Source organism: Passer montanus, unplaced genomic scaffold, assembly GCF_014805655.1.
Source record: "Passer montanus isolate IOZ18808 unplaced genomic scaffold, ASM1480565v1 scaffold26, whole genome shotgun sequence".
NCBI classification, from domain to species: Eukaryota; Metazoa; Chordata; class Aves; order Passeriformes; family Passeridae; genus Passer; species Passer montanus.
The window spans coordinates 4,626,610-4,649,970 of NW_024367261.1; the positions used below are offsets into that span (position 1 = coordinate 4,626,610).

The window sequence follows — 23,361 nt, forward strand, 5'->3', positions numbered from 1 at the left end:
CAGTGCTGGAAGTGAATATAATTTTTCTTCTATTACATCTTTAATGAGCTTCAATTAAAAATAGTGTGTTGGCGTGCAAGAGTAGATGTGTTATTCTCAGAACTTTACTGAAGCTGTTTTGCTTGTTAGAGTTGGTTGACATTGTGTTGTTCTGAAAACCCTGGTGGACATGATGTAGTTCTGAAAACATTAAGAATTTAACAACAGAAAACCAGAAAAATCTGCTTTTCTAGGTGAAAGGTGACAGGACAGTAAAATCTGGTGACTGGAAAGATTCAGGTCTGTACTGAGTACAAAAGCTTGCTTTTTGTCTGCCTTTGAGGGTGAATTTTTTAACATATAGTTAAAAAAATATTCACAAAGCAGCAGGTTTCTGCAGAGCTCCAGTTAAGTCCCTGATCACTTGACACCTGTGGCAGCAAGTCTGAGTCACAGATAGCAAAAAGCTGTGAAGCCTAATACTCTCAGTATTCAAAAACACATCTACGTAGGAGTTTAATTTCAAGTACCTCTTTTAGCTCTGGGTTCCCCCCCCTCCAACCCAACAAATTTTAAGAGTCATTCTTAGAATTTTGCAGAGAAAAATTTTCCCAGCACTTGTGGATTTGTGAAGTATTGACATCACTTAGAGATCAGATAATAGCTCTGTCAATTTTAGCTTGACGGCATTCCATTCTCTGTTCCAAAAACCTGAGGAATTACAATGGATGAGTCAAAGTTTTCTTGGAATTTTCTTCCCTCCCCTCCCCCCCGCCTTGTGCAATTCCATTGCCATTTTTAGCATTGAGGGCAGCTCTCCAAAGAATGTCTGTGTGCTTGAACTACGATTTCTTGAAAGCCCAGAAAAAAATAGAGTTGTGTCGGATGACAAATATCATTCTATGTTTCTACACGTTTTTGGAATATTACGTGAGCTTTATTGAAGAATCCACAGCAACAGGCAGGAGATGTCTGACAGAGAGGTGTTGCATCCTCAGCAGCATGAAGATCTCACTATCATGCTGCTTCATTATGTTGTGATGAGTTTTTGCTTAATTATTTCTATGTTTTATCAGCTGTTCTCTGGAAGTAGCCTGACAGAACAAATTATTGTGATTTGGGAGACTTGGACCAGCTTGAAGCACTTGTTGAAACCACAGCATCCTTCTGTCTTTGCCTCAGTTTGAATACCAAGAATTATGTATTTAATGTATTTTAGCAGGATGCTGAGAGTAAAAATACTAAGGACGAAGAATTGTGGGGGTACTGCTGTTACCTAAGTGATTGTGGTATGTTTAAGATAAACAGTGTTGTCAGCTGTTCTTGGCAAAATCCCTGGGATTATGATGAGTGAAATTGTAACTCTGAACGGGTTTGGTTTTTTTTAACTTGCGGAAGTGGCCTGTATCATGCATATTCTAATGTGTCACAGTGAATGTGTGAAGTATGAAACTGCTGAAAAGAAATGTGAGGGGGAAGACAGGTTAAAGTGGTTGTAAATGGAAGATCTGTGTATTTTACTTCTGCACTAGATAAGTATTTTACTGAAAATCGGCCAGAAAAAAAAAAGGGACAAGAAAAAAATGCAAGTGTCCCTTAAGAGCTGCTGTGTCAAATTTGAGGAATGATTTGAATTGAGTCATTAAAGTGTGAAATGGAGGGATTTTATTTCTGCTTTAAATTATGCATCTCAAATTAACCTTAGCTGTGGAGTCTCTGCTGACGCCCCCGTAATGACACATTATTGGTAGTAATGGCTTCTTTGTGACTTGAGATACAAACAGACATCCTAGACAGAAACATTTCAGCTTTGAACTAAATAAGACACACGGCGAGCATTTCTACCTTGGGTTTCAGTCACAAAGGCCTGCTCACCTGGTGCTCATGAGCTCTTTTCAGTTTCCATGCACTTCTCCCCATCCTGGCAGGTGAGGGCAGCTGAATGGAAACCTGCTTCACAAGCTTTGAAGAGCAGGAGAGCAATAAATCTGGAGTGAATGTGAAGCTTGTCCAGACACTGAGCTCTGTAGGGAGCCAGAACAAAGACTGGGATGTGGGTAGTGGTCAGGGAGGGGGAACTTCCAGTAGATTATAATCTCAGGAGGAAAAGGCCCCAAGATTGTGAGGGAAATGGAGAAGAGATGCCAGGGCTTAAGGAGGAAGTTGCTAAATAAGGGAGGGGTGAGATTATAACGTAAAATAAGCAGTAGAGGTTAGTCAACCCTTTATGTGCCTTCTGACGTAAAAGGAATTGTATCTGTGCAGCTCTGTGCACTCTCTTCTGAAGCTCATTATCATCATTTGAAAAATTCCACCTCTACGCAGAATCACTCACGGGCTTTGCAGCTTGCTTTATGCTGTTGGTGTCTCTCCTGGGACAAGGATGGTAGTTACTACTTCAGTGTAGCTACTGGGTAGGCAGAGTGAGCGTGGCTGTGAATGAGTGAGAATGGCATTGCCTGGGGTGCTGGGTACAGAAGGTTCACAGAATTTTACTGTGTCGATGAAAAAGGAGGAGGGGCTTGGCTAGGCAGACCCAGAATTTAGACCCTGACGTGTCTTCCTGAAGATATTCACTAGCTCGTTGCCTCATCCTAGTTTTCTCAGCAGAATGTTAATATACACACGACTGCCTCCCCTTCCAAGCTGCAGTTCTGGGAATGTGCTTGTTGGCTATGGCAGGAGCGATAGAGAGGAGCTTCTGCCCCGTGGTTGTTTTGTGTGGGGTGTAACAAGGCTGTGTGACATTATGTGACTTTCTCTGTGGATCTGCTCTCAGCAGAGAGTGCTGTGGAGTAAGTAATCTTGTGGTATTGTGGATCCAAAGCAGGACAGCATTTGACTACTTACAATCAAGTACTAGCAAAAGTATTCAGAGGCCTTCCTTAATTTTGCAAGGAACCACATTCCTGAATTGGGACCCAAGAATTTAAAAAAAAAAAAAAAGTAGGTGTGCAATACATCACATTTACTAATGCATTAGAGTTTATATGAATAATTAAACCACCATTTAGAATTGCCACAGTAATAGAACAAAATGTGTTTTGTCAGTTTTCTGTTTCTTTTTGTTGATTGATCAATTTATTGATTTCTTCCATAAATTTAGAGTAGGTATCCTAAACATTACAGTAAATTAGCAAGACTGTGCTTTTTAATAACCTGTTGAAAGCATTAATGGAATGAAAAGAAGTCAAAATTTGGTAATAAAGATCTGAAAACCAGAGACCTGGAACACATATCTAGTGTTTTACATCAATTAGGTTTGTAAAATATTAGAGACTTTGTTTGTCCTACCCATTATTTTTTAAAAAAAGTATTTTATATTCATTATGAATAGCCTAATAGCACATCAGAAAAAAGGGGAAAAATTAGGCAACAAGCTACCTTTGTATTTGACTTTCCATTGTATTTATAGTTAACTTTAGGCTGGTTGGAGTCAGTGGGAACATGTGTGGGATGGAGGACAGAACTTCACTGTTAAAGAGACCACAGTCCTTCTGAAACCATTTGTGAAAAACTAGTAAACTTCTGAAACTGAGATCTGGAAAACAGACAGGTGTTATTCAAGTTACCAAGAATTAGGAATTCTATTAAATTTCACACACATATGCACACAAAATATTTGTGTATTTCTTACTCAGTTTTCTTCTGGGTTATGTCTTTGATTTTTCCTTACTATTTACATTTAGTTTGTTAACCTGTTTTGTTGTATTTTTTTTCTACCTTCAAAAAAAACCTGCTTTATGAATATGCTAGAATGTATACTTAACAAGAACCCTCAACAGTTTTTAAGTTAGTATTGTTCTGATCCCTTTTCAGGGCTGTGTTTCTCTGTTTTCCAGCTAGAATAGCTGTCTACAATAGACAATTTGTTGTAACACTTGGATTAGCATCATATGTTTTGTTTGGTACTGTTGTTCTAGCCATGCTTGGAATATGTGTTGTCATGTGCATTTTTGGAGGCAGTTTTGGATGCCATCAGAGGCTTGTGCTTCTACCTCCCCATCCACTGGTGATGTCCAGACTTCACTGAGGAGAAAGAGGTGATCTGGCAATAGACACAGTCTGTTAGTCTGGGTTTTAGCTCTGGTTTGAGGGAATGATTACCACCCCAGGCTTAATTTGAGGTGCCTTACTCTGTTGTCCTAATACAACCAAATGATAGAAACTGTCTGCTGCAAGGGGATATAAAATCTCTCAATATTAATGAAATATTGAGATAAGAATTCATGCATGAAATCATTCCACTTACTGTTACTGGTTGTCACACTGACAAGTGACTATAAATGAAGGATATTAGAGGGAGAAAAAATCATGTTGTTTCAGTTAGTTTATTTTGTGCCTACTTGACAGCCCTCTGTGTATAGTTAGTTACATGATTTCCTGGGATAGCCAGGTTTTTCTTTATTTGTGTGTGGCTCTTTCAGCTATAGGGGAAAGACAATACTTAAAGGATCAAAAATGTGTCTGTAAAGCCAGGAACAATTGTCTGCAACCTCAAGAAGCTATCTAAAAGCATGTAACTGCTTTTTACTCATCTTCCAAAAGCAGCTCAGTTCCGGAATAGCAGTGCTCTTTTGGGCTGTATTTCAAGATGGTATGATTATTCTCAGACAGGAATTATAAGGATCGATAGCAAACCCAACACAAGCTTTCTTTTCATGACAGATTCGCTGATTGCCACCAGAGCAGTAATATGCACTGGTCAGCATAAACACCAGAAGCAGTAATCATGGATTTTTGTCTCCATTTTAATGTGCGTTTAAGGTTACACAATGTGTTGTGATGTTTGCACCCACAGGTCATGAGGAAGGAGAATTGTTTGATCTGTTCATCTTCCCTTCTCTTTTGCTTTTATGCTTCTCCCTTGAATTGGGGCTGGGCTGTTAGGTGTCTCTCCGGGGACAGAGCAGGGCAGACAGAGCATGCCTAGCCAAAAAGATAAGAGAAAGGTCATTTTGAGATACCAGTGGTTTACATGGTGTGGGTTTTCTTTGCGTGTCCTATTTAGGAAGTAGTAATGACCAAGATTTTCCGTGGGTGTGTGTCAGGAGCCCTTCTGCACGGGGGTTTTGGTGGAGCTGAGTGCAGGGTTGCTTTCCCTCAGTGGAGGGCCCTGTGCTTTTGCTGTGTTTTGGCAGCTTGACATGGCAGTGGCTAGGTAACCTGTGTGTATGAATTTCAGTTGGGTTTTTTTTTTTTGGTTTTGTATGTGCCATCCTCAATTTACTGAAGCTCTGTGACTTTTTAACCTGCTGTCTATGGGCTGTTGTTTTACAAGCTCATTAAGGTGGCGAGCATAGCGATGGCAGCGATCCTGCCCCCCTCATGGGTGCTCATTAGATGGCTTCCTTGTGCTGACATAAGCGTTGTGTAGTCATGCTCTGAGCTGGGTCTGGGAAAGGATCCAAGTTAAAAATAATCCCTGGGAAAAAAAAAAAAAAGAAGAAAAAGGTAAGTTTTCAGCAGGATCTGTTCCTGGATCTAGCTTGCCATCATTCTCACCCTGGCCTGGAAAGTGTGAGGGTTTGTACTGGCACAGAGGGAGGTGAGGAGGAGCAGCTGGGGCAAGGTGGTCAGGGGTGTACTGCTGGCAGCAGGGATGCTGCCTGCTTGTATGATGTCACCCTGCGGAAATGGGGCTCTTGTGAGTGTGCTGCCTGTCTTTCCTTAAGTGCATTGGCCCAGTAACTTCCAAAGTTGTGAGGCAGTTTTGGCCAAATTTGCCTGAAAAGCAGTGTTGAAGGGGTGAAGGTCCCTTGAGCTCAGCAATTTATGGTGGCTGGTTGGCAGACCCAAATCAACTCTCCTCAGCTGATGAAAAGTTTGTCATCTGGGGCTCAGCTGCTGACCTCGTCAGGCCTCCTCTTGTGGCACAGTCCCACTGTCCCAGTTTGGGTTGAATTGTGCCTGTATTGCCGTGGGGCCAACTTGAATAGCTGATGGGAGAAGAGCACAAAGTGCTGTCTGCGAGTGGCTGTTCATTTCAAGGGGCAGGGACGGTTCATCTCCTGGATCCTGACTGCACAGGGAGCTGCATTTCCAGTTGTGGGGTGGTTTTTAATTTTGATTTCTTTGTTAGTTTGGTGGATTTTTTTGGGGTTTTTTTTTGTTTTGTTTTGGTTTTTTTTGTTTTGTTTTGTTTTTAATTCTGCCTAGGTATCAAAATTTCTGGAAGTTGGGAGGCAAGACTCCCTTCAGTTTTCTTGGTGTGGCCGACTGTTTAACCCTTGAGGACAAACAAGTCTTTCTAGCTGCACCTCTACATAGCTTCCCTTGGCTATCTGGCAGCATCTTTGTGCCCTGCTCGGTCCAGGTTCTGTCCCCATAAGGCTGTGCTCCTCTTGGGTGGGTGTGCCTGGGTTTCACCTGCCCAGCCGGCCTTGCTGCATGGGCAGCCTTGCTCTGCACCACTGCTGAGGAGCTAAGATGAAGACACACATTGTGGTTTCCTGCTGTTTTGCTTTGTAACCAGTCCACTGGTAAATATAGCTTGTGTGTGGTTATAAATTCATTCTCTCATTATGGGTGGTTGTTGTGCAATAATTATGTAGAAATTACAACCGAGAATTGTTGTGGATTTTTTTTTGTTTTGTTTTGTTTCGTTTATTTATTTAGGTTTGCCCTTGATATGCCCTGCAGTGAGAAGAGCAGCCTTTGGTTTCTGCCCTAACAAAGACAAGGCCACATGCAGGTGTCAGCCTTTGGCATGGACACAGGCACCATCTAACAGGCTGCTGACTTTTGTGTGGCTCTCTTTGTGTGGTGAGACAAGCACTGCAAGGGAAATTGGGATCTGCACTATTTGGACTCTCTTTTATTTTTCCTTGCTTTACTCTGTGGGTAGACAGGCTGTCCTTCCCTGCAGGTTTGGTACTGTACACGTGTTTATTCTGAAATGAACCCATCCTGTCTCTTTGGAGGTGTTGGTTGCACATTTCCCGAAGCCCTTGTGTCCCTGGCAGCTTCCAGCCCTGCTCTCTGGGCAGTCCTCTGGGTCCTGCTGCCGGGCTGGGGCCGTCGGGCTCGGGGTCTCTGCCCCCTGCAGAAGTGCTCAGGTTCTGCACCCCAGAGGTCTTCCCTTCATATGTGGGCTCCCTCCCGTGACCCCTCCTTCTGTTCAGATGTGGAATTAAAAGAAGTGTGGGGGTTTTGTTGATTTTTTCCCTCCTGTTTCTTTATTTAAAATTCCAGTCAAGCAGATCCAGAACAGTGCTTGTCCCTGCTGCGTTCTCATTTTCCTCTCATCCCTCCTTTAATTTTACATTATTCCCTGCACTGTGTTTGCAGGCCATATGTGTCCTTTGAACTCTGAAGAAGCTGTGCCAAAAGGAAGCCTTCTTCTCCTCCCCTCCTCCCATCGTGGAGCCGCTCTTAGATAATTGCAATTAGTAGACAATGCGGAGCGAACCCAAATGTGAAGTCCACGGGTGAGTGTCTGCAAATTTCCTGAGAGCTTCAGAAACGCTTGCGCTTGGTCTCTGCTTTGGCCCTTTAACCCTGCAGCAGCTCCCCGAGTCCCAAGCAGCTCTGGGAGGTGTTTGTAACCCGCGTTTTCCTGCCGGCGTTCCTGGCGGGGCACAGCCGCTGCCGAAGCCCTGGCAGGGCGCCGTGCTCAGGCAGGGACTGCGCGGAGGGAGGCGGAGCGGCCCGGCCTGGTCGCGGCACGGGGACAAGTGGCTTCAGCAGCGGCTGTAGGAGGACGAGCCCTGCGGCCGTGCTCCCGGGGAGAGGGGGACAGCTTGCCTGCCGCAGGCTGACAGGAGTGGGAACAGTAAAACTCTCCCCGTGTGGAGAGAAGTGGGAGAATTCCTTCTTGTGGTTCATGAGGTGCGGGGCAGAGGGACGCTGCTGCTCAGGGCCCTAGTTAGCATCGGCTGCTGGCTCGGCCGCAGCCATCGCTGGCAGGCTGCGCGTCAGCGTCCAAAGGGGACGGCCTCCTGCAGAAGGGTGACAAGTGCCTCAGAAGTGTCTTCTGCGTTAAACCAGGTTTCTGACCTCATTTCTCCAAGGAGTTTTAAATGAGGAGAAATAGGAGTATTAATTAGTGCCCCGTTAAGTACTTGTAGTCAAGTATGATAATTTTCTTGAAAGGATAATGTATTAGATGAATAAAAATACTCTCCATTAAAAAATGGATACAAAGTCATTTTAAACCACAAAGATTATTGTACATTTCTGAAAAATTAATGTGATTAAAGCAAAATATATTTAATAAATTAAATAGACCCTGTAAGGCCATTTAACTTGTTGATCTCATATTAATTATTTTCAAGTCTAGTGCTAGAGAACTTCGACCTTACCTGCAGGGATGGGAAGTGATTTCTTCCCTCATTTCATTTTTTGTCTTGTCTAAGCTGTGGGTGTGGTAATTTTCCCTTGTTTTGTGGGGTTTTGTTTGTTTGTTTGTTTGGGGTTTTGTATTTTTGTTTGTTTTAGTGTTGTGGTCTAGTGTTGTGTGGGGTTTTTTTGCTTTTCTGATGTCTTTCTCAGAGATTGGCCACAGTGAAAAACCAGACCCTAGACAGTGATCAGAAACTATATGGAGATTCCCTTGATGGATTTAGTTAATGTAACCTACTCATGTGCTGCTGTCTGGATTTGGAGCTGAGAAAACTCCAAATAGCTGAATATTTTCAAGGATATTTCCTCCTGTTTGATTTGTCTGTGATGTGATGTGATTGTGTCTGCTGGGATCACATAAACTTCCTTCAGTTACTTCATTTGACTTCACACAAGTTAGATTAATTTTTTCCACACATAGTTTACCCCATGGATTATTTTTGGTTTAGGAAGTTCCTTAGCTCTCTACTGAGCTTCTATACATTCAGCTACTTAATGAGAATTGCTCTGTATGTTGTGGAAGACAATAAAGTAAATGTTTGGAGCTGGACATATAACCTAGATCTATGGGTTTGCCTGGTCATTTATGAAGTTTATGTATTGACTTAGGGAGGACAAGAAAAGCTCAGTGTAAAACTGGGTTTAAACAGTAGCCTGTTTAAAAAACTTTGGGTTTTGTGGCACTAGGAATGAAAACACTTCCTCACCAGTCTCATCAAAAATGTTGCAAGTATTTTATCCCCTCTTGCTTGGCGTGTTCTCCTGTTGGGGATATCTTCAGGGCAGGTATTTGGTATGTGATTCTCCACAAACTCTGGTTCCCTGTAACACGTCTGTGGTACAGATTCAGAGAATGCTAGCAGTCAGTTCTCAAGGTTTCTTAGTTTACAATTTGTTATAGTTAGGTACCTGAAATCCATGTGAGTTTTTGAAAATACTCTTCCAACCAACCAAAAAAATAAAGAGTATTTGGGTGCCATACAATGTTCTTTCAGATGCCTTCTGAATTTTCAGGCTATTTGATGATGGTGACTGCCAATTTTATTTTTTTTTTTAAATTTAAGGCACATCTTTATGTACTCTCTGTCTTTAAGAAGACAGCCTTTGCATATGATTCGCCACCCTTGTATTTTGCTTTCGGCTTTTCTCTTCTTCTCTTGTTGCAGCTTTGACAAGCTTGTGCAACTGAGGTGATGATAACTTCCTCAATTTCTTATAGAAAGAAAAAAGGTACATCTCTCAGCAGAGCCCTTACAGGCTACACATGTGAAAAAGAGATTTCACTTATCTTTAGGACAGTAGCAGAGCCGGCAGTGGTTGGATAATAGATTATTGAAAGCCTTGAGACATTTGTTTGAGAAGGTGGTGGTGGCTGGGTCTCCTTGGTGGTGTATGAAAATAGCTCTGGACTTCAAGGAGCGTGTTGTCTGTGTGAAATGGTGCTCACATAAATGCATGGGAGTTGTTACTCTGTTGTTACTGTACCAGGTGCCTCCCAAGATGAATGGTCTGCATTGCCATAAATGTTTAAAAGTATGATTATTGGTCTTTTCTGGTCTTAAATGAAACCAAATCTATGTGCTGAAAATTACCTTGAAAATCCTCTTAGTACAAATGATATCATTTTCAAAGCCACCTCCTCAGGTTACAACTAAGCTAAGCAGCCGCCTGGCTGCAGTTGTGGCAGTGCCACGCTGCTGTAATGACACCCGCAGGTGTGGCCATGGGGATGTCCCTGTGCACAATCCAGGTTGTGTGGCTCCCACTGTGCTGCTTGCCTCCCCTTGTTGTTTGTGTGTATTTTCCTCACCACTCACAGAGGACACAGTCAGACGTTTTAATATTATGACACTGCAGCTATAAATCTGTCAAAATTGCAAGGGCATAACAAAGAGTAGATCTGACCAATGGCGCTGTTATCTTTTTCTTTGTATTTCTGTGGAATTCTAGCTGACAGTGGCCCTTAATATAAATTCGTTATTTGCAAGGAGCTCTGTTTAAGCTAGAGAATTATTATGCCAATGTGTGACACTAACCATACTGCAGAATAAAGAGCGGTGAAGTATTTATGATGCTAAAATAATTTCAGGTCATGTCTTTTTTTTTTCCTTTGTGTAGTTTTGCTTTTATTACTAGTGCTGAAATGGTTCTTGCAGAGCAAGTGAAAAAACCAGACTGAACCTCCTGTTTTTTTGTTGGGCTCCCAGCTGGAAATCCCTCCCTCGATTTTCCATTGATAAAAGTGTCACAAAGGGAATCCAGAGCAGAGGAATAGGCGGAAATAGAACAATGAAAAGTCTTGGACTTGAATCACAAAGAAAGTTAACTAATGTAGATATGGTACTGGACGAGCTGCTGCTCCTTTCATGACCAGGTTCATTTACCTGTGGTTTTAGCATTTGTGGCTGCCCTCAAAGCCATGTAACAAATCAGCTATTTATTCTCTCTTTGCTGTGGTGGCTCTTTAAAAGGATATTGCGGAGCATTTTCTTCTCCCCCTTCCTATGGACTGCTTTATTTGACCTTCAAGAATTCAGAATCTCAACGGGGGCTAGAAAACTCGCATACAAGAATGCTTTTATTGTTAATCTATAAAATATGTCTTTCACTAATAAAATAAAGATGTGACATTTATAGAGCTCTGATAAGGAACATGGCAGTGGAAAAGGCCCAGGTCTCCTGCTGTTCAAATTAAGGGCAGCTGATTTCAGCGAGAGATGAACCAGGCTTGTTAAATGTGCATTTTAACACGTGCACTCAGGTGTTCCCATAATGCTCAAAATACTTCCAGGAGTATTTTGTGAGAACTGAGAAGTAACGCCATAGAGAACTTTGTTCATTTAAGTGACTGAAGGTAATTGGTGCTCCTTCAGAGTTTTAAGAGGGAAGATTACTTGAGTTTAATTTCATTAATTTGGTGGTTAAGTTTACATTTTTCCTAAAATTTCTTAGCATTGTATCACTGAAACAATGTCTTCTGTATTTCTGCTGTGTTTGACCTTTTTGACAGGGTCAGAGAGCTGACATCATGACATTTGCCACAGTGTCTCTGTGGTCACCTCCCTGTCACGTGCTGTAGGCGAGGGTCTGCATGCAATGGTGTGACCAAGGGGCTTGGCAGCCCCTGTGGAAGACAACTGGTGCAGGCCTTGTGCTGGGGGCAGCAGCGAGTGCGATGGTCTGTGACGCAGAAGCTCAGTCCTGAGTGAGGCAGGGACCTGCTTTGCTGCAGTGGGAGCAGCTGGGGCTCAGCACCCCGTGCCAGTGCTCAGCACCCCATGCCAGTGCTCAGCACATGGCTTGTTGCAGACCTGGGTCTCTGGAGTTTTGCTGAGAAGCACTGTGGTTGTCCTCTGGCATACCTTCCCATGTGAAAGGCTAAGCCCTGCTTTTGTCTTTCCCTCCTGTTCTCCTCCACTTTTTTCCCCCCTCTTCCCTTTTTCCCGTCTTTCTTAAACCTGCCAAAATGAGAGACCCACACGCTGAAGTCTGTTTCCTCGTTCTGATGGTTTATTGTGATGGGTAACAAGAATGTGCACAGTTACTGAAGTATGGGATGTTAATACAACAGGAATGGGTTACGTAATGAGCAAATAAATGGGATATGCTTGGCTTATCCATATATTTATTATTCAAGGGTAAAAAGGAAAATACACGAAATAGTGAGTGAACGAAAAGGAAGACTGGAAATAGTGTTTGGATTTATTGGACATTTCAGAGCTCTTCCTCTGGCCCTGTAAATCAAAGCAGTTATATTTTGTGCTGGGTTTGGTTTTTCAAATTTACTTATTGTGCCACCCTTCCTTAAAGCCAGAAAAGGAAATGCAGCAGGCAAAAACACTTCAAGTTGAAAACCAAGTAGGAATAAATCATGGTGTGATACCTTAATAATGCTATTAAAAAATTGCTTTCCAGTGAAGCATACTGAAACCTAGGAGCTGTAACTGCTTTAAGTGATACACTTTGTCTAGTGTTTTGACAATGCAGGAGTTTTTTCATCTTCTCAGTGTAAGAGTCAGTAAAGTTGGGTTTCTTACTGCCTCCACTCTGCCCAACATGCTATTTCCATGCAGAGATGGACTCTTCATGCCTGTGCCTTTTCATCATAGTAAGAATACATGAGAGATATGTACTCTGTCTATGAGTAAACACAACAACCCAGGCCATTTATTTTCATCACTGTTTTGCATAATATGCATGCAAATGCCATATACAGCACAGGAAGATTCTAAGAGCCAATTCTTACTAGATCCTAAATGGGATACTAGTTAGTGAATGACTGCAAATAAAGCTACCCCACACTGTCCTTAAGAGACTCACTTTTGAAAAAGGCATGTTATCTGTAATAGTGGGCAGAGCATCCACTGAATCAGAGTGTTTTTGTTTAAGAAAAGGCTGCCAAACATTGAAGGCAGGGAAAGCAGTATTGTTTTTTCATGCTTTCGGTGCCAAAGAAGCAAAAGAAGGTAACAGAAGAAAGGGGTAGCATTCTGAAGGCATTTGGGGTTTTTTTCCTGTTACAAAAAAAAGGAGATGTTTATAAGAAATGAGGGCAATTTAGTTGAGTGTTCTGCTTTGGACAATTGTAACACTAATAGGATGGAAGCAGTATAAGCAGTTGCTACAATTATAGCTGCAGTTACTAAGAGAAATCCATGTTCTGTTATTTGAATGAAGCATTCACTGTGTGGCTGAAAAGCAGCAGTATCTTAAAGAGACAGGGAAGCAAAATTATCCTCTTTTTTTGTTTTGTTTTATTTATTTTATTATCCACATTCTTTTTTTGAAAAAGTTTGTGCATGTGATTCATCCAAGAGTTCAAATCCAGCCTTTCCTTTGCACCCAAAGCAGTTTAAACTGTTTGAAAAAGACAGTAAATGTGCATTTAAAAAGTATATATATGTGTACATATAAAAATTAAAGTATCTGCAAGAGAGCAAAATGGAATGGTTGAGTTTGTATTCCCTGTAGCCCACTAAAACTTATGGGTCATGCAAAATTATTCAAAGGGTAATTGCCCTTCCATTTTCATCAGGTTTCTTAGTATTGTGAGCCATTATTTGCTTCCTTTTGGTGATGTGTCAACAAACGTTCCTTTTCTTTGTGGATGCAGCTGAATTTTATTCATTAGAGAGATTACAACACATGAACAGTCACGCCTTTAGAGTACTGACATTTATGCACTTTATAAGGAATATGTTTATGCTTTGGATGGAGATCACTTAGTGCTGGTGCTAGTCAAATTAGAGCTGAAGTCATGGAAATCTTAACTTTTTGCCCACTTTGTGTATCTTTGACAATTTAGCACGTATGGTGGGCAGTTTCCAAATGCAAACAGATGGTGTGCTCATAAACACCAGGATACAGAAAGGTGTTATTAATACTGGGTTTGTCTCTTTATAAATGAAGGATGCAGATCCATGGCTGGTACAAATTTAGCATATTCTTGTCAAGTAAAGTTATGCCAACAAACATGGAATGAGAATCTGTCTTCCTGGCCACTATTTTTAAACACAATGCTGGAAAATGCTCATATAGTTGTCTCTGTGTGTTTCTCTATTCTTTTACACTGTCTCTGTGGCAAAATGTGTTCTCTACACATCTTTTTTTTATTTTTTTCCAGATGAGCGAACACAGTTTTTCAGGAGGTCCCAGCCTCTTTCCCTTCTTTAAACACCTCTTATTCCTGTTTTTCCCATTTTCCAGTTTTGAATACGAAAGTCACTTCTTGCCTCCTTATGCTTCCAGATGTAGCAACAGCAGAGGATGTCTTTACTCCTCACCTTTCCTGCTTTTCCCATGCCTGTGGATTCATACATCCTGAGGAATTGCTTGAACTTAAGCTCAAGTTATGTCTTGCAAAAAGCCCAACAAAATAGTGTTAGTCACACCTGTATAATGCAGAGTGACTGACAGAGTTAGTGCAGGCTGTGCTGGGGTTTGCTGTGTGACTACATGGATGCCTTGCAAATCCTGCTGTGCTGGCTTGCAGCTGGCTCTGGACTTCCCAGTGCATAACACTGAACCAAACTGGATGGGCCATTCCCATTCAAAATGTCAAATTTGTGTTCTTAATTTCCAGTGAGGATGTTATTTGATAGCAAAATTGTTCTGTAAAGGGTCATATGCTGTTTTACTGTCAGTTTGTGAGACTCAGACAGAAGGAAATGATCAAAAACACTCAATGCTCGTTATTTATTAATTGAGTTCTGGCAGAACCCTGCTACATTCTGGCTTTTTGTTTGTTTCTTTGTTTACAAACAAAAAAAGACAAGCACAGTTCACAAAATAAACGAAAAGGGAAATTTGTTAACAAAGATTTCTGACAAGGAAGAAATGGGATTTGGGGGCATTTGAGTGGAGGTGCCTTGGAATACAGGGAGAACAACTTGGCATTGTGTCACCCTTTCTGAGTGCTGCTCCTGAAAGAAAAGGATGCTTTAGAGAACAGCAGACCATGAATCTTCTATGGTGGCATGCTGGGTTACCAGAATATATTACCCCTGGTAAGTTCTGTGGTGGGGATACTTTAAGTGCTTGCACTTTGCTGCTTGTATGAATTTACTTTCTTAAAAAAAAATAAATTCAAAGTAGAAGCTCCATCTGTTTCATCGCTTTTCTGCATCTCTACCTTGTTTCTGTATGTATTCAGGTAAAGAACAGTACATCGAAGTTCAGTGTCTTTCCTTACTAACTGTGGTTTCTTGACTTCAGAAATCCCAAAACTACTTGGAGCTCAGTCTTTTCTTCTGCAGTGAACCCCATGCAGACAGACCCATCCATAGATGCTGTGGCCCATGCGGAGCTGTGTCAAAGCCTGGGGTGTAAAGTTTACATTGCTGAAAGGTCTGAAGATTCAGCTGCTGGCCTCCCGCCCCCAAGATTAAAAATTAACCAAATATAGGTGATTTTTTCACAAGCATAGCTAAGAACACATCTCTGATCAACTTAATACTTCTGCCAAATTTTCAGACTTTCTCTAGAGTCTGAAGCCATTTTTATATCTCAGTAAATTAACAACAACAGCAGCAGCAGCAGAAGTAAATTTAACAGTCAGTGATACATATTTGCCTGCTCTCTCCAAAATGGCTGATTTTTGTCCTGAAACTTGCCCTCAAAAGATCAGTCTGAGTCAGATATCACAGGATTTTAAATAAAAAACTTTAAAATATTATTTATGTTTATATTAAGCATTTTCTATTAAAATATTAATTCGCTTACTTGCCAGAGTTGTAAAAAGCTAAAACCAAGGCTCTTGAGGAAGAGGGTTGAATAGTTTTCAGTGTCATGGTTGCTGTGAGAATTGTCTTCCTTGAGCTGCTGGTCTAAAGGTGTTGTGTTCAGCTGCAATTCTATATGCCCTGTCCTTGAGATACCCAGTTCTCTGCCTTTCACTTTCCTCTACTGCTGTTCTGTGGAGTGGTAGAAAAAAATGGTGCAGGAGATCATTCTTTCCAGGTCACTTAGATCTGCATTGTTTCAGTTCTCCTTTTCTTGTCTGCTTGACTTCACAAATGTTTCTTTCCTCCCTTTGGATTAGAGGTGCAACTTAAAAAAGGCAAAATACACAGTGAGACCTGCTGGACTTCTGCTCTGGCCCTGTCCTCATCAGCTGGGCCCCAGGGGTTCTGCAACTTACCCAGTAAACAAGAAGCCAGTGTCAGCTGCTGAAGCTCCTGCTGCTTTTCTCTGCTTTTACACCAGCAGTGCTTTTTGGACATTAGTGGTACCCAGCAGGGGTCTCTTGCAGTTCCTCCTGCCTGGTTAAGTGGCTGTGGTGGCTTTTCTTGAACCATGTTAAAACCAGGGCCTGGGAGGTGCTGCACAGTGTACCCATGTCTGCACAGCTGCCTTGTTGAATTTGGCAGCATAGCCAGTCAGGACACAGAAAATGTTTGCTCATCTGGGTTGCCTGAAGAGAACAGGCAGGTCTAGAAAGTTGGTCGGGGCAGGGCTACTGAGAGAACTTGCAGACCTGCAAGATTCCAGCTCTCCCTGGCTGTGAGCTGGCTTCCTGCTAAAAATCCCCCTCACTACTCCTCTGTGCTCAAATCAATCCCAGTTGAAGCTGGGAGTAATATTTGCATACCTCACTGGTTGTTCAGGCTAAATTAATATTTGTATAGCACACTGTGTTCCCCATATTGAAAGGACGACATGAACACTGCTGTTTCCAGGCAGCTACATCCCGTGCTTGAATGTTGTAAATGTACTTAGCCAGGGCAGACAAGACTCATTGCATTTGTTTAGAAAAACCCTGTCAGTGCCTTGGTATATGTGTGAATGCATTTTTTTTTACATAGGTGATGTGTTTGCTGTAAAGCTGAAGCTCTCCTCTGTTGGACTAGCCCTGTTTCAAAGGTTGGGGGTTGTGTTCATTTGCTGTTTTTTATTCTGCTTGCCACTGCATTGCATGCTGGGGGGTGTATTAGGTAGTTTTTTTCAGTGTCTTTCCCTGCTTATAAAAAGCTTCCAGTGCATGCATAAATCCACTAGCAATGCTTTTTCTTAAGCTGAGAACATAAATAGAGTAGATTATTGTCTGGTAAAGCTGATTGGTATTCCTTAAATCTTGATCTCATCCCTTACTTATTCACACATCATCTGCACAGAAGATATTTCTGCTGTCTTCTGAACTCTGTTTCACACAGCCCAGTGAGATGTTAAAAATAATAATTTTATAAATCTTTGCTAAACCAAATTAAAGCATTAAAAGAAATCTGGGGGGAAAAAAAAGAAATCTGAAAAATAATTAATTCAAGCTAATAAATGTTCTGGTCGTAAAAATTCTCCTGTAGCGTGTGAAAGAGGGTGATTTCTCCAAAGGTCCTGCTTGCAGAGCATCTGCTGGAGATGACAGCATCAGAAAAAATAGAACAAGCCGTGGCATCAGTGCTGTTGCACGGTTGGCATCGCAGCCTGAAGAGCAAAGCAGTGCCATCTCCTGCAGGAAAACCTGGGCTTGTAGCTCTCAGCGCACAGGATTCTGCTTGTTGTGTCATGCTGCCATAAATCCTGAGCAGCTCCATTGAAACAGAGGGAATTACTCCAGATTTATGCCAGTTTCGGTGAAAAGAGGCTTTCTGCTGAATGGATCGGGGCAGCCACTCGCCAGGTGGAAAGGGAAAAAAGTGACTCAGCTTTCGGCAGTTGTTGCTGATCACTGGCTTTTGCCAAGTGCAGAGTCACAGATTTCCTTTTTTATTTTTTTCCCTCTTCTTCTCCCTGCCCCCCTTCTTCTTTTTTCTTTTTTTTTTCCTTTTTTTTTTTTTTTCCTTTTTCCCCCTGGGTGAGTGACTGCTTTGCACACTGCACAGAAAAGAGGACATAATTTCTGAGGGAAGAAGGGATCCAGTGGCAGGATGGACCAGCCTGAGTCGTTGCTGTGAGCAAGGAGCTTGTGGAGGGGCAGATCACCCTTGCTATAAGCATTTGGCTCCTCATTTCAGAGTGTGCAGTGTTGGCTTCTGCTTCTCGCCCTTGGGAGACAAACGTTTGTGAGAGGGAGTTCCATGCGTGGCTGGCCTGGTATTTCTGTGTGCATGGCAATAGCCTGCTAAGGACAGTGAGAGCAGCTCCTCCCGCGGGGCACACAGGGCAGCAAAGCCTGCAGCAGAGCACAGGCAGCTGCAGCTGGGTGCTGCTTTTTACTTTCCCCCCATCTGCAGTCACCCTGCTCTGCCTCCCCAGCAAGCTCACAAACCAGCGGCTGTGACTATTGCCTGCACCCAAAAAAAGAAGCAAAGAGGGGGGAAAAAAATATGTAGTTAGGTGCTAGGGCCATGTGCTAGTTAAGTAAATATATTATTATAAATTATTTTGGACTATGCAATAAGTGTACTCCAAGTTTAGAAAATAGTGTTAAATTACTGCAATAAAAAATGGGATTTAAAATCTCTAAACGGAGAAGACAATAGCGTACTGTAGATCTCTGAAAAACATGGGTTGTTGAACTGAAGCTCCCTGAATGTTTCAGCCCATCTGTCTTGATAGTTTCTGTGTCTTAATCACGGATTTCATGAAGTGTCTAATTTTCTTTTTTTAGCTTTCTGTCTTCCTCTTGTACAAAAGTTAAGACAGGGAAATCATCTGAGCTGGATTTACTTTTGCATTCAAGAGAAAAGCAGTCTATAAAAAGAAGTGAGTGGTGTGTGTGCTGGGAAGCCAAGTTTGTCTGCTTTGGGTTTGGGGACCAAGATTTTCCCATCCTCAGTTCTGCTACTGCAGTGGTTGTTGGGACAGCTGGGGAGTGCAAGTAGAGGTGCTTACCCCGCTTTTAATTGTCTGGCTCTGGTCCATGGATATCCAAACAGTGTGGACTGGCTCTACTGAAGTCACTGCCCTCCCACTGCTGCCACTGTTCCTGGCAGCTGTCAGGATGTACTGGCAAGTCTCTGAGCCCTCTTGCACCTCGGGAAGTTTGCAACAACTCTTTTGAACTGGAGAATTGCTTCTGATTCATAGCTGTGGGGTGAAAAGCACAAACTAACCAACAGAAATGTCCCCCCCCAAAATCAGAGCAGTTTAATTGATTGACCCCTCAGGAGGGTCATTAAAGGAGGGTTATGCATCTCCAGATCCTTCCTGTGTGAATCCATCACATAGAGCCTGCTCAGTTTCTAACAAGAATGGAAATTTTTGCCCCTGCCCTGCACAGAGCACAGATAAGGCCATGCATATTTGCAGTGTGTACTTCTGTAGTATGCAGAAGATGCTGACTGACATTAATTAGGAGTGGGAGGTGTGAAAGTGTAAAAATAAAATTCCTTTCTGTCAGGTTTACTATTAGAAGTGAAGTACATGGTGTGACACCGAGTGCACGTGAGTGTGCACGTGTGTCTGCGTGTGAGCGTGTGTGGAGTGGAGGGTGGGTACTCAGTATTTAGAACAATAGTGGGAGTGAAGCATTGCAGGTTGGAACATCTGTAAAAGTCTGTGATTACAACCTTTTTCTTGGGAGCTGCTCAGTGAAATGTGCTTAAAAATGGTTTCTTTTCCATTGCTAGTTCAAAATGCTGTGCTAAAAAGCACACAGTGCCAGAGATTACAATTTGTGTCAGTTCAGCTGCCTCTGCCCAGCTTTGTGCTGCTACAGTGACTGTTGTGAGAAACAATCAGAAGATACAATATTTTTGGTAAATTTTAGCAAGAGCAATACTTCGAAAATAAATGGATCTTTATTTGACAGGCTCCCGTACTGCTCTGGTTAGTAGTAGTTATTAATTCCTTCTCTGTGTGTGTACTAAGAATGAGAAGCAGAAAAGTGAATTCTGCTTTGTTAATGGTTCAAGAAGTGTGTTGTTGAATGTGCCTGGCTTTCTTTTACAAAATAAATGGACAATCATCTGTGTAACTTAAAAAGCATATTCTTTGGATCTTAACTGCGTTAGAATATCTGAGCTCGAGAGCTATTGTGTATGAAATTTCTTCAGTATCTGTTTTATGTGGGTGATAGTGCCAGAGGGTTATCTGTGGAGCTTTTAATAGCTGTCTGACTGTCCATCTGCTCTATGTGACTGTTTATATTTATCCTTTATACAAGAAATGGGCACTCTGTCAGCCTAATTCATCTGTCACTGAAGTGGGTGGCACTGACTGAAGACCTCCTCCCCAGTGGCTGAGACCTTTCCATGCAGAACTGCAAGACTGTTTGGTCTTCATTGTTTATAGTTAAAGGACAAATCTCCTTTTTCTGTTACCCTTCTGAAATTATGCGTGTTACCCCAGTTTTTGCTTGTATAAGTAAGCTGCTTTAAAGTGGATCCTTTTTTATTACTATTGCCCAGTTATTTGATGGAAATGAGTTGCTAATCTCTTCATTTCCTAGCAGAATTTTTCTCTGTTGACAAACTGACCATTTGTTGAGGGAGAGGGTGGGAGTGACACCTCAGCTCTCCAGGTCTGCAAGGTACTGATAGTACATGCTACAGGCACTGTGAGTTGTGGCTGCTTCTGCTGGGCCTGTGATTGAGATACAGAGCTGTTACTTAGGCCTTCTGGTTAAGTATCATTTTCTGTCCATTACTGAAAGTAGATTTAATGTTTTGGGCATTCAGTTAAGATACTCTCATCCTCCTACAAGGGAAGCATCACAGCTGACAACACCGTTTTGCACTGGCCTCACCAACATTGGTGCTGTTGCTTTATCATCATAATATAGAACTGGCTCAACACCACCCCTCGCCCCACCCCCCAAAACCAAATGAAACAAGCAAAAAGGCCCCAACACCTACCCAAAAACCTCACTCCTGGCTTGCTGATCTAGTCCTTCCCCTTACAGGCTGATACTTTGGGTGTGTTGTCATGTGTTGCTGAGAAGGGGCACGTGGCTTCAGCTAGGAGAGATTGCTGACCGTGGGAACGTGGAGCTAAGGGTGGTGCTGGTAGATGTTTTCCAGCCAGCTTTGGTATCAAGTTTACAGAGTGCATGTGGTACAGCACTTCACATGCTGTGTCACAAAGACAGGAGTTCAGAGGTTTCTCCAAATGTGTGCCAAAGGCCCCTCTTAGTTAACTGAGCTGCATGTGATTTGTGTGGGGGGTGTCTGGACTTGTCGGGAAGATGTCCCTACACTGTCCCTGGCCATGGGCACACCTGGTCTGCCACATCTTGGGTGATGTTCATGGGGAAATGTTTGCATTAGCTACAGAAGCACCAAAACCAATTCACAGGTACACAAATACTGAGGTTTCCCCTTGAGAAGAAAGATGCTGTAGTTTGGTTAGGAAAACCACAAGGATGTTGATTTCTGGGTTTTGTTTTTGTTTTATTTGTTAGTATAACAAATTACTTGTGTCTGAAAGGGTTAAGCAGAGATAAGTTCATGGTTGAAGCTGCAGTGGTGGGTACAGAATGCATGGCATATCTGGTGTCAAAGAAGTTGTTTGTAGTCACATACATGTAGATAAAAATATAGTGAGTTTTCAGCAGTGTTTTTTTTCCTGGCTGTAATTGTGATGTTACTAGCAATTAATGACAACTGGATTTCCTGACTGTGTTTTGTTGCTGTAAGCCTCAAGTCAGTGAATGGAGCAAATGTATGTGAACCGTGAAGAAAAAAGAAAGGGGAAAAAAAGGAGGGCAGAGCAGACCCACCATGTTTGAAATCATCGTCAGACTGTTTCTGTGTTTAAGGTTTGGTCAAGTAGTGTTCTTGGGAGAATTAATCAGAGCTTAAAGAGTTCCATGCATATTCAGTGTCTTATAGAATGAGCCCTCTACTGATTGAAGAACTATTTGGTCTTTGAGACTATATCTATAAATATATTTTCCTTGTTGGGGACTGTAACTGCTGAAGTCAAACCTACCAATATTTTGGGTTAGACCAACCCACAGGGTTTGATCTTCATACACATAAGGGCCACTTTACACTTTTGAGGCAAGTAATATGATCTTGAACCAGGCTTAAATCATATAGTTCATTTTGCCTTCTTCCTCTTTTCATACTGATTAATATATTAGGCTGTCTAAACATAAAATACACAAGTAAAATATGTGTGGGAAAACACTGTGTAGGTACATAGCTTTCAATGATTGGGTAGCTATTTGTAAGCTTGAATTAATTAGTTGTGCTGACATGCAATCCGTTCAGCTTTGTGGGGGCTGGACAGTTTGTGGGCAAGCAGGAGGGAAATCCTTTGAGGGATGTGTCATTGTAGGACATTCTATACTAAAGTTGTTTTTTGGAGGGGGGGAAAGAAAAGTACTGTAAGAATATCTGCTCGTGATCCTCCCTGACATGACCGTAGTTTGAAACCAGAGCCTGTGTTCTGAATGGTTCTTCAGTTGTCATCATGTTTTTCAATTCTGTCTTATAAAAAAACCCATTAAATTATTTTTAACACAATGTGTAGAGACAGTGCTTGAAATAGTTTGAAATCAGCTAGACCAAGTCCTGGATGGTGCTTTTCTGTTACTGCTTATAGAAGAAAGCAGTGTTTGCACAGTTCAAATGGTTTTCATGTCAGCACTGATCACATTTGTTTGCAGTCTATGAAAACGGAACATTAGATTTCACCTCAAAGCTGTTCTAAGAAAACTTTTTAATAATCATTGATCATATTTCAGAAACATGGCAGTACTGAAAATGTTACTATAGCTCTAGCCATGAAGTTAGAACAGAACTGCTATTATTTTTGGACTGTGTCTAAATCAGTAATTTTTCAAGTGGAAAGGTTGGCAGAATTTCATTGTGCTTGTCAAAGTCGAAGTTACTCGCTTCCTTCCAATTCCTGCAGTTTTACTGATCTGTTTGCTGAAAGCAGAACACAGAAATGCAGGACAGGCTTCCAGAGCCCACCACACAGGGAGCCTGCATGCAGCACGTCAAAACCAGCCTGAATTCTCCCAGGCTCCCCTGTGTCTGTCCTGACTGTGCTCCCCTCAGATGAGGAAGGTGTGGTGTCCCCACTGCTCAGATTGCAGTCGAGTCCCGGGGTAGGCTCATGGCCCAAAGGGCAGCCTGGCAGAGAGCAGAGGCTGGACCTCCCACGTCCCACGCAAGGAGCCTTGGCACTGCATCATCCTTCCTCCCTTCTGCAGTTTAAAGACCTCTTTAATACTGAGTAATGGTTGTAAGCGTGCTTTTTAATGCCATCGACTTGCATGAGTGAAACTCTGGGAAAGGATGCTGTGGAGCTGCCAACACAACTTGTCCAGGAAGTTTTCTTTACTGAGGAATGTTAAAGTGGCATTAAAGTTTTCTTTTTGCTGGGGTGTGTTTTTTGCTGTGTGCATCAGTGATGCTTGGGTGGGTGTGTTCCTTTTTTCAGATTGAGATTTGGAGTTGTGCTTTTCATTCTTCACTTGCACTTTAAAAGTAAACCAATGTTTCATGCCACCAGTGTTTTCAAATTCCGGTAACTGAAGTGTCCTAGTGATTATTTATTGGCAGTAGAAGTTTATCATTGTATTATCTTTGGGCTAAATTGGAAAGATACTGCTTCAAGCCTTTTTAACACAAAAAAATTATAATAACTTGACATTCCACAGCATACATAAATTGATGAAAGTCAAAAGACCATTTGCTTGGAGGCTGT

The 23,361-nt window shown here is 42.1% G+C and overlaps 1 protein-coding gene across 7 annotated transcripts in view; it reads left to right on the forward strand.

Moving 5' to 3' along the window:
* Window positions 1-23,361, forward strand: part of ATXN1 (ataxin 1) — a 363,809-nt gene that overhangs the window by 209,117 nt on the left and 131,331 nt on the right. For 6 of the 7 annotated variants that reach the window (XM_039712091.1, XM_039712092.1, XM_039712095.1 and 3 more), the window contains one exon: window positions 7,270-7,409. The exons of the other annotated variant lie outside the window; for it this stretch is intronic. The gene's annotated coding sequence lies outside the window, so the exon portion shown is untranslated. The remainder of the gene's footprint in view (window positions 1-7,269; window positions 7,410-23,361) is intronic. 7 annotated transcript variants of the gene reach the window in all.